Below are 11,125 nucleotides of genomic sequence, written 5' to 3' on the forward strand. Positions count from 1 at the left end.
TTTTCCTATGAATTTGATGAGCTTCTAGGTTCTTAGTAGATCTTCATATACATGTCTTGAATAAGTTTTGGACACCCTGGTAAGTAATCTTGATCTCTCATGGTGGTCTTCCAGGGCAGTTCTTGAAACTAGGGTTAGAAAATCCTAGTTTTGGCTCTTTTTCCAGCTTTTCCGCAAAGTGAGATTTTAAAGTCCCTTTTCGCAAACCTTAGTGGATTATTGCATTTATAGAACTATTTTTCTCGAATTCATGTAGGATTTGAGTGGATATCGTTAGTAAAACATGACTTTTTACGCGATATCAATTATCCCACACTTAGACTTTTCCTGTCCTCAAGCAAAACCGTCTAGAATATTTTTAAGTAAATAAAAATTTAAATAACCATCACGTTATGTTTATAAAATAAATTTCCTATTTTTATAATTATAAATGACATTTCCTAGGCTATCTTTCCAATTCTCGCAAGCGTAGAAAATACAGCACTAAGCTAATCTCACCAGTGGTCACTCATCACATAAGTTTTTAGGGTGACCTATTCTAAATTTTGGGGGTGCGCTTAATAAGCTAGTAATATCTGCCTTTATCTTTATAGGCTTGATCGAGAATCGAATATCTACCACCTAAGTTGGTACAAAGTCTACATATCGATAGTAATCAAGAAAAGTGGTGAGGGATGGTAGGTTTTTATGAAGGTTTTGGAGCTTTGAATATTTGTCTTTTCTAATTTATATATTCTATTTTTAGTGATGGAAACCGAATGGTTTTAGCTAGAACTTTAGTATGTGTAAAGTTCTAGGGTTTATATGATAGGTACCTATATACAGCTTTATAGTAGAAAGGATAGATTATCTTTAGTGAAAGCATTATTTAGTAAGAGGAGGGTAGTTTTTTTGTGAAGTTGAGATTTTTAAGGGTTTATGATCTTTTGAAAGGTTGCATACTAGACAAGGCTTAAACTATCAAGAGTTCTTATCTCATCTACGTTCTTCTTACTTCGTAATTTGATTGAACTAGTTGATCGTGTGTATATATATATATATATATATATATATATATATATATATATATATATATATATATATATATATATATATATATATATATATATATATATATATGATCACATTACTTTAAGAAAGTAATATCTTTGATCCACGTAGCGAACTTTCAATCAACCGATCCCAGACTTGAAAGGTCTTAGGTGGTTAGGTGATCTAGCACCCTATAAGATATATGTTCGAATCTCGGAGACTACAACTTTAAGCCTAATTTTCATTTATATATATATATATATATATATATATATATATATATATATATATATATATATATATATATATATATATATATATATATATATATATATGGGCAGGATCAATGGGGAAGTAACCAATCGGGGGGAAGCGGGGGGAAGCAAATTTTTTTCTTTTTCATTTTTTTTGGATTTTTTTTTCCGGCATCAAGATCATACAAAAATATGAACATTTAGAAGAGACACTTCGTGATGAATGTTATTATTTAGGCGGGAAAACGATCGACAAAAATAACATTCAAGATAATATTGTTTGTGAAGAATATGAACGTTTTTTTTTCTTCATGTTTTGTGAAGTAAAATTTAGCCCGATTTAGAGTTTAGGGTTTAGGATTTAGGGTTTAGGGTTTGGTGTTTTGGGTTTATGGGAATAAACCCAAAACACCAAACCCTAAACCCTAAACCCTAAACTCTAAACCGTTCGTGTTAAAAACTCAATCTAAATCCTAAATCTAAACCCTAAATCTAAACCCTAAACCCTAAATTTCTAAACCCTAATTTCTAAACCCTAATATCTAAACCCCAATAGCTAAAACCTCAACATACGCTCGAAAACACGATAATTGTTATATATTACTTCTTCGAGCGTTTTTCCGCCAAAATAAAAACATTTATCACAAAGTGTCTCTACTAAATGTTCATATTTTTTTCCCATCTATAATTTTCGTGAACAAAGTTTTTACAAAAAATGGAATAAAAAAAAGTTTTTGCTTCCCCCAACTTGGTTACTTCCCTCTTGATCCTACCAATATATATATATATATATATATATATATATATATATATATATATATATATATATATATATATATATATATATATATATATATATATATATATAAGTCAGCTTTAACACTTTATAGTAGAAGGAGAAATCACAGAGAAAACTCCTTTTTAACTATTTTATATAATTTCAATTTTCAAAGATTCTTTGTGAATGAAGAAATTTTGTTTGGGCGAAGAAATGATGATGGAATTTGAAGTGTGTGGGTGTAAGAGGGTGATTTCCTTTTTCTGAGAATTTTCAACGTTTAGACAAAGTACCTAAATCACTAAGTGATTACTTAGAGAGTGGTCTCGAAACGAATATCAGGAGCAAATTCTAATTCAAAATACAGACATCAGCATACACTCTTTTTGGGATGAAGCATTATAGATGTTATGCTTTTGGTCTCGTAAAGCCTCAATTTTTAAAGTTTGGGTTGTATATACCTAGTCATGCGATGCCTTGAAAATTCATTCTATTAGTAAAAATATTCCTAACATGTTATTATCTTAACCCGCATAAAGATGAAGATAACAATTTACTGAGAAATTATTTGAAAAAAAAAGTATTTTTTGATATCGTTAATTTTCAAAATCAACCCAAAAATTTTAGAAATTTCGGTATTTTACTTGAGAATGATTGCAGAATACTAAAGTATAAGATACCGATATCCCACACTTAAAAGAACATTATCCCTAATGTTCATTTTGTTTTTCAAGCAATCGTTTTAATAACGCTAATTAAGTATATCAAAATATACTCTTATATAGAAACGATTGTTAGGAACCCCACAATTGTTTTTCAGATAAGCTTTTGGATACATGTTGGTTTTAAATGTTTTAATGATAATGGGTTTTATCCTACACTTAGTGTTTAGTTCAGATATGACATATATATTTAGTTAAGGTAAAGAAGAGCGAGTACTTCCCTACGGAAAATTCCATTTGAAGACTTTCTTGATGGTTTGCCTCAGATTCTTTGCGAATTCTCAGACTGTTGACTTCCTTTGTTCATTTTTCCATTTCTTCCTCTAATTGTGATTTAGTCTCTTGAGTGTAAACACGTCAGAAGATTTTTCTTTTTGTTGTGTCTTCCGAGTGTGATTGATAGGCCGAGACTAATTCACTTATTCAAATTTAAAAGCTAAAACATAAAGTAAAACATTAGTAAATAAAAAGCTCGGGTTGCCTCCCGAGAAGCGCTAGGTTTAATGTCGTTTGCCTAACTTATTTATCCTAAAAATCAAGTAAAAGACTCGGGTTGCCTTCCGAGAAGCGCTTTATTTTACGTCGCCAGCTCGACCTGTGAACTTTTTTCAGTGAAAGTTCAGTTGATCTACCCCATTTTGGATTTGTTCGAGTGGTTCATTGGAGTAGATAATTTTGTACCATAGTTCACGGAAATTGTTTGATTGATAAATATTCATGTTTTCTATTAATCGCGCAATTAGATAGTGTATGTGTTTTTCGCCTCCCACAAGGATGTATACTAGATCAACATCTTCTCTGTTCCTAATCCTTTTAATAAATATGTTGGCTAGTATTTTGTATTTAAGTTTATCCAAACATTTCTCTGTTTTCTCAATTTTTCTCTCTCCTCTAGTTATTAATGACCTCTTAATATGTTTTATAAATTTTTTTTAGGTTTAATTCTAATAATCCTTTAAAATCTAGCAATCTAGGGTTTGAAATAATCGAATTTACTTTCCTTTTCTTTTCTTTGATAAATTTTCATTTTTAAGTTTAAGGTGGTTTTTCTTTTCTAGTTTATTGTCAAAAATTGTTCTGATCCAGCGGAAAATAAAGTTTTCGTTTGTTGGTTCTTTTCGTTTTGTTATTATACTTTTAAGTTCCGCTTGCTCACAGATTAATTCATTTCTATTCTTTTTTAAGCTTTCATTTTCTTTAGTAATTAATCTTAAATTCTCGTTGTTCGATTTTAACTCTTCTTCACTTTTGTTCATTTTTACCGCTTTTTCAACGTTTTTCATTAATGGTTTTCCTAGGATTTATAGGGGCATTTGTTTCTTCTTTATTTATCACAACAAAATTTTTAAGATACAGATATCTTCCAATTTGTATTACGATGCGTTCAATGATTCCTACGGGTTTATCGCTTGTTTGGTCCAAGTTTTCTTCGATTTCAAGATATTCCAACCCTAACTTCTCAATAAGAGATATAGGAATGAAATTCATGTTTAACTTTAAATCTACCAATGATTCTACCAGTTCGGACAAACAAAGTGAGCATTGTATTATGAAATTTCTAGAATTTCCAATCTTTTTGGGATAGTTGCTTTGTGAACTCATCTTTTTGTATATTTATAAGGATATAAATATAGTTTTATATTTTTATGAATTTTATAGGCTTTATATTGTTTTTAGATTTTTAAATTTATTAATTTATTAATATTGTTATATTATATTACATTTTATATTATGTTTTAGTTATTATATTATCTTATTAACTCAAATTGTAATGGGAAAATTCTCTGAATTCAAATGTTGAATCCCCGGCAGCTGCGCCAGAAACTTGATGCGCCCAGATGCGTCGTCTTTTTTTCTTCATGGATGAATGGATGGATGGTGGGGTAATTAAGGCGATTTCTCATGGATTTTACTCATGACGTTCGGTCTCGGTTGTGTCTCTCTAGTCGTTTGAAGAGCTGGGCCTTTCCACTTCTCAGAGAGCGAGACTTGCCACACGTGCATATCAGAGGTATTAATATTTCCAAATTACTAGGGCCTTGGCTTGTACTCACAGTTATCTAACAAGTAGATAGCGTAAGTATAACCTATGATCGTCACACGACTCAACTGGTAGACGATAATTACGAGGTTATCCACTGTTAGATTTTAGTTAATATTTTAATATATTTTTGTGAGTACTTTTCTGGATTTAATATATTAATATAGATACTTAATGTTTTATGTGTTGCGTTTTCGTGTCTATAACCTACACTTTCTATCTCGGCGACTGGTTAGAATTCAGTCGACGATTGAGCTTTAATTTAAGTGAAACTCGTATTTGCTAGGACGGCGTCTGGATTTGAATGTTACCCGGCGGCTGGTGCACTTAAGCCGGCGGCTGATTTTTGTCTTTTCGGGATTTTTCCATTATTGATCCTTTTTTAAGCTTTGTTGACCTGTTTAACTCGTATATTCCTCACCAAGGGTGTAAGTAAACCTTTTTCATAAAAATGCATAAAAAGGTACAAAAAGGTTACAATTGTGGAAGAAATTAGAAAGATATTGTCTCAAAAGTGTTGTAATAACATGTATAATTTATGCAGTATCATTTTCCCACCCCACATTCTCACCACCTCATGATAATAAATGGACATAGTAAACTGTCACAACTAATACAAATCTCGTGTAAACTAAATAGTTTTTATAATGAAGGCGGTAAGTGGTTCATGATTTTTCCGGGTTATTAGGCTTCATTAGGTTGTTGAGGTTGTAGGTCTCTTTTGGTTCTTTGTGTGTTGTTGACTTTAGTTGCTTTACCTCATTTAGTTAGTTGGTTTGTTATCTTAAGGTTGTGATCGTTCAGTTGTGTTAGGCTTCAATGTGTTTTTGTTATGCATAGAAGCTCTCAATGTATCTTTGTATGTCTTTCATTTTTGCGATGGAAACCTTGGTTTATAGAAGTTCTTAGTTCTTTTGAAAAAAAATTGACGCTAATCTCGACTAAAACTTAAATATGATGTTAGTTGTATAGTTTGGGAGTAAGAGTAAGGGGAGTGGGGTTAAGGGTGTTCAAACATTCGAATTAAAACTGTTTAATTGGCAAATCTAACCGAATGAAGCTTGAAAAATTGATGAATGTGGAATCTGATGATACGCATGATGATTCGTATCAGTTATGCACATTTTTTCATAAACGAAGATTCCGTCTGGAATACAACCGGCATAAGCGGTCCAGGAGGAAATGCCTTCTCCCGGCCCTACTTAAGCAAAACCGGCCAGAGGATTATCATATGCACATCCGGTAAGAAATGTCCCAGATAAGAGCTGGCAGTGACTTCACATAAGCCCATCCTACATGGACAAGTATGCTGGACACTGACACCACTCACCCGGGTATAAAGCACCAAGCGGTTACGGACCATAAAGTCTACCTAACCAAACACACCGGTCAACCAACAATCTTTGCAAGAACATTACGAATAGAAATATGAACCAGTTGCAATTCTACTCGGTCAAGAGGATACCGTGAAGAAGCACTTGAAATAAACATCAGGTAAAATCTCTTTACCTAACCAAGAGCAAGACAGTCGGCCGTCATACTATAGACGGATCCATCACACCATCTCGGAACAACTGCACCGTTCCAAGGTAGGTGCTCTGTCCTGGAACGAACACTTGGTCCCGAAACAAATACATATTCCCAGAAAAAACGTACAAATGGACCATATGCCACGTCAGCCTATGAATCTAGGAAAGTTTGTTAGGATCTATTATACCAATGAAAGGGACAGGTGCCATGTCAGCCCTCGAATCTGATGAAGTTTGTTATAACCATGAAAGGAACATATACCACGTCATAATTCCCTCATAACACCTATAAATACACCCATAGGGTCATTCATAACGACAACACTATATGCATTAATGTTACTCTGCCCAAAATTATTACTGTAACATTCTCCAGCTGAAAATACAACTCCGATAGAGATTTCGGTCGATATCGGAGTTAACTTTTACTCCAAGATATTAACTTATTCGATCCAATCGAGTAAAGTTAATCGCATCGTTTGTTTTACGCCTTTGAAGTCCAGATTTCAAATCTGAGTTTGCACAGTTATTGGAGATACCACATTCGACCAATTCTTTTCCTCTAATCAAGCACTCAAACATAAGTTTATCAATAACAATTTGGTTTGATCAGAATCTATTTTCGATTCGCATTACAAATGTAAGTTTGATTTTTGTTTTTAAATTTAGTTATACCGAATACCGTATTCAAATTTAAAATTATATATATATATATATATATATATATATATATATATATATATATATATATATATATATATATATAAACTACTTCAAGATCAACAATATAGATTGTTTATAAGTAGATAAGTGCCTGGCCGCGCGTTGCGGCGGCGAACAATAACGCGTGTTGCTTTTATATAGGTTTTATTATGTAGGTCATGGTATACATAGTTTAGATAATATGTACATGTATAACATCGATATGTAGGAAGTCATATTACAGACAAATAACTGTAATCAAGAAGCACATTAAACCAGACAAAATCCATATCCATAGTTAATCTAATAGTGCTAAAACTAAAACTACTGAAGTTAGGATAAATGGAAGCGTGTATATATTCACAAAAGTAGACAACCAAATATCAGATCAAAAATGCAAACAATTTATTGATCGTGACAATAAGAAACCAAAAAGCTGATGAAATGATAGGGCAATATCACCAATGCAACCTAAGATTAGAAGATTCTTCACCTATGCAACAATATCCATATATACTTGCTACATATCAAACAATAGCCTCTTGGAGGGATGCAATTCCAGGAAGTTGATGCGGCGTATCAGTGAAAGAGTCATTGGCATACCAAAATACTCGTCTGAAGCTATTCCAAACATCAGACTATAATCAAGAGTAGAAACAATGCACTATTTGACATAGGGAGTACCAAAGCACATAATATGAAAACAGTTACCTTCGTTCACTTGCTGCAAGAGAGAAGCATATGGTGAAGTAAAAATGTTCAACATTTGCATGGGCCCACGAGTTGTCAATGCTTGGTTTAGTTATGTACATCCAATAATTATTTTCTTATTTAAGGAAGTTACTAAAAAGGGATAGTTATTAACATACTGTGACTCTGCGAGAAGAAAGATAGAACCTTGTAGTTTCTCGGTCGTGAGTTGTTAATGTATTGATGATTGATTAGTGTGGCAGCTGCGAGTTGAGTGTGTTGTGGAAAATATCTCACTAATCAATTATTCATTCAAACTCTTCAACGGTTAGATCTAAGTAGCAGTAGTTGGTCGGAGTTCCCGAAGCTGTAACTGTCCTGCATTATTAGTTGGCGCAAGTCAAATGGTTTCAACAATATTAAAACTAAGCTATAACGATGTATGTAAGCGTTGTGGCTAATACAAATGGTTAGTGTTATTAGTAGCATGGGATATGGAGCACACGTTATTTGTCGATAATTTTGAGTCATCAAGATAATAAGTGGGAAGTAAATTGGCGAATGACACTTTAGCTACAAAATTATATGAAGTTTGTTTACGGCTCCAATTCTAGTAAATACGTAGTATATGTTTTCTTTTAGGTCTCCATCACTCCACTTTGTGTAGCGTTTTCCATTATGATTGTCATTCCCCTAAGTATAAACAATAACATAGACATAATTCTTAATAAAATTCTTCCACATTAAGAAATTCTAAACTGATGGATTCTGAAGTTGCAATATCACTAATCAAACATGTAAGAAAAATCTTGAATAAGTAATTTGTCTGTTACACATTTTGTGTAAGTTTTACCCGCCATGATCGAAAAAACTTTAAACAAAATAAAATGTCATGAACGAAAAACAAATTTAATCGTAGCAAGATCTGTAATAAAATGAAAAGTGCATTACAATCGCTAATGTCTCGATAAAAACATGTAACACCTCCACAATTAGATAATCATATACACATAAACAGAGTAACACAAAAGCAAAGTAGATGACAACTAAATATTATACAAACCAAACAATCTTAGAAAATCACAATGCCTAGTCGAAAGCAAAAGACCTACCAACAAAAAAGACCTACCAACAGCCCATAACAAATGCAAATGGCTAAACATACAAAAACATAAGGATTATCAAAATGGTAGTAAACAACCCGATTCACCAAAAAAAAAAAAAAAACATATAAAACGAAACTAAATTCCTACTTGCATGAATTAAGAACTGGCAAAACTTAAGTTGGCTTAATAAAGATAAAACACCCAAAATATATATTAACTATATATAAAAGTTGAAGTCAAAATTAATAACTAAAAAAAACAACTAATTCAGATCACCATATACAATATACCTTCAGTTGTAGGCATCACTGATATTGCATATGGCAGACTGGAGTGAGAATGTGTTGTGCTGGAAAGTGTTGGGAAGAAATTAACAGATAAAGCACCAGCAGGTAGATACAAAAATAGAAACGACATTAAATCAGAATAAATTGATCCAATAGCGAAAGAAAAAGAACAAATTACAATTCATTATAAATGAACTTCGGAAGCATACTTGTAGCATTGGAAGTCCGACGCAATGAGAAATCGTCCATACTAGAAACACCAGCCGGCAGAGAAACAGGCTGAGAAACAGTATTCATTACACAGTTGGAACTACACTAAGTCATACATTGTGCACAAAATGCAGTAACTCAAAGTTCAATCTACCTATTAGAAGAGCTTTGACCTAACTAACAAACATACTTAAAAATTATACTACATGTACTTATGTTAGTGTAAACATTTGACAAAAGATTATTGGCTACATATTTACCCCTTATACAATTCGATAAGCATTTATAGATACAACAATACAATGGTAGCTTAATCGACAATGTAATTCCGGCAAAAATAACAAAGAGGATAACATGTAATCAAGAGAAGAATATATACCTGTGTAGAGTTTTTTGAAGAAAAAAATAAAGAACAAATTAAAGTTCATCCAACGTCATACAAATGACAAAAATCGAAGAATAAAAAGTGTACATAATTAATTTGATGAATACTAAATAATAATAACTAAATATAGGTCAAAGTTATACCTTTGGAAGAAAATTAGAACAAATCCCAGTGATGGATGCTGAAGGATCGATGGATCAAAATTCAGTGGTTTCTACCAATAATTTAGCTCTTCAAAATGGTTGCAAACAACAATTTTAGTTCTTCAATCTCTGAATCATCTATGCTGAATAGCGTAAACAAAACCCTAAAACCTGGAAGATAGACTATTGGTTTGGGATTTAGGATTTTGGATTTTTGGGTTTCAGTTTAATCATAGAAAAGGTAGATGCCGTTAGTCTGATCGCAGTAGAAGATACAGTAGAAATTAATAGAAGAAGGAGGTGATTATGGGTACAAAGAATGACCTTGTTTATAGTAGTGATCAGTACATATTCACATACTCTCGCTGTTGGCGATGGAGATAATTGATTTGGAAGAAGGAGTGATAGTTGGATACAGAATTATTTATCTGGTAATTTTAGTGGTTTAGATTAATTGTCGTATTTAGGTAGTTAGACGACGCAATTTGGTTTGTGTTTTAGTATATAAGAGAAATGACTTTAGTTACATTATGATTTTTTATATTTTTCACTTTGATTTTTTTATGTTTTCAAACTTGAAGTAGTTCGATTTTCCGATTTGTTTGGCTTCATTTGCTTCTTGAGGTTGTAGGTCTCTTTCGGTTGATTGTGTGTCGTTGACTTTAGTTGTTTTGCCTCGTTTAGTAAGTTGGTTTGTTATCTTTTTTTTTTGAACTGCGAAGGATTTTATTAAAAACCGAACCACACCGCCTTAGCAAGGCACTAGGGCGGAGGGCCAACAAATACAATGATTTGACAAGCCATGAGTTCCAACTACAATTACATTTGCTTCTACTAACAATCCAATTAAAAGAAAAATTTCTTATGGAATCAAACAAAATCTGTATCTTCATACGAGGAGAACCAAGAAGCACGTTATTGCGGTATCTCCAAAGCATCCACAGAACTACAGAAGAGCTCCAACAATCGCAAATAACTTGAATTTGGCCACGGCTGTAATTAGGCTTCAATGTGGAATTGCAAATAGTTGGTTTGTTATCTTAAGGTTGTAATCGTTTAGTTGTATTAGGCTTCAATGTGTTTCTGTTATGCATAGAATCTCCCATTGTATCTTTGTTTGTCTTTCATTTTTGTGATGGAAACCTTGATTTATAAAAGTTCTTAGTTCTTTTAAAACAATAAAAGTTTAACACTAATCTCGATTAAAACTTACATATACATATGATGTTAGTTGTATAGTTTGGGA

General features: G+C 32.4%; 1 long non-coding RNA gene across 1 annotated transcript; it reads right to left on the minus strand.

Annotated features, from left to right (window-relative positions):
- Nucleotides 1-7,339: 7,339 nt before the first annotated feature.
- On the minus strand, nt 7,340-10,297 carry LOC139848193 (uncharacterized). Its single transcript, XR_011759865.1, has 4 exons — nt 9,880-10,297; nt 9,351-9,420; nt 9,145-9,203; nt 7,340-8,126 (listed from the first exon to the last, which is right to left on the minus strand). It is a non-coding gene; the product is annotated as an uncharacterized lncRNA (long non-coding RNA).
- Between the last annotated feature and the right edge of the window lie 828 nt (nt 10,298-11,125).

Source organism: Rutidosis leptorrhynchoides, chromosome 5 (genome assembly GCF_046630445.1).
Source record: "Rutidosis leptorrhynchoides isolate AG116_Rl617_1_P2 chromosome 5, CSIRO_AGI_Rlap_v1, whole genome shotgun sequence".
Taxonomy (NCBI): domain Eukaryota; kingdom Viridiplantae; phylum Streptophyta; class Magnoliopsida; order Asterales; family Asteraceae; genus Rutidosis; species Rutidosis leptorrhynchoides.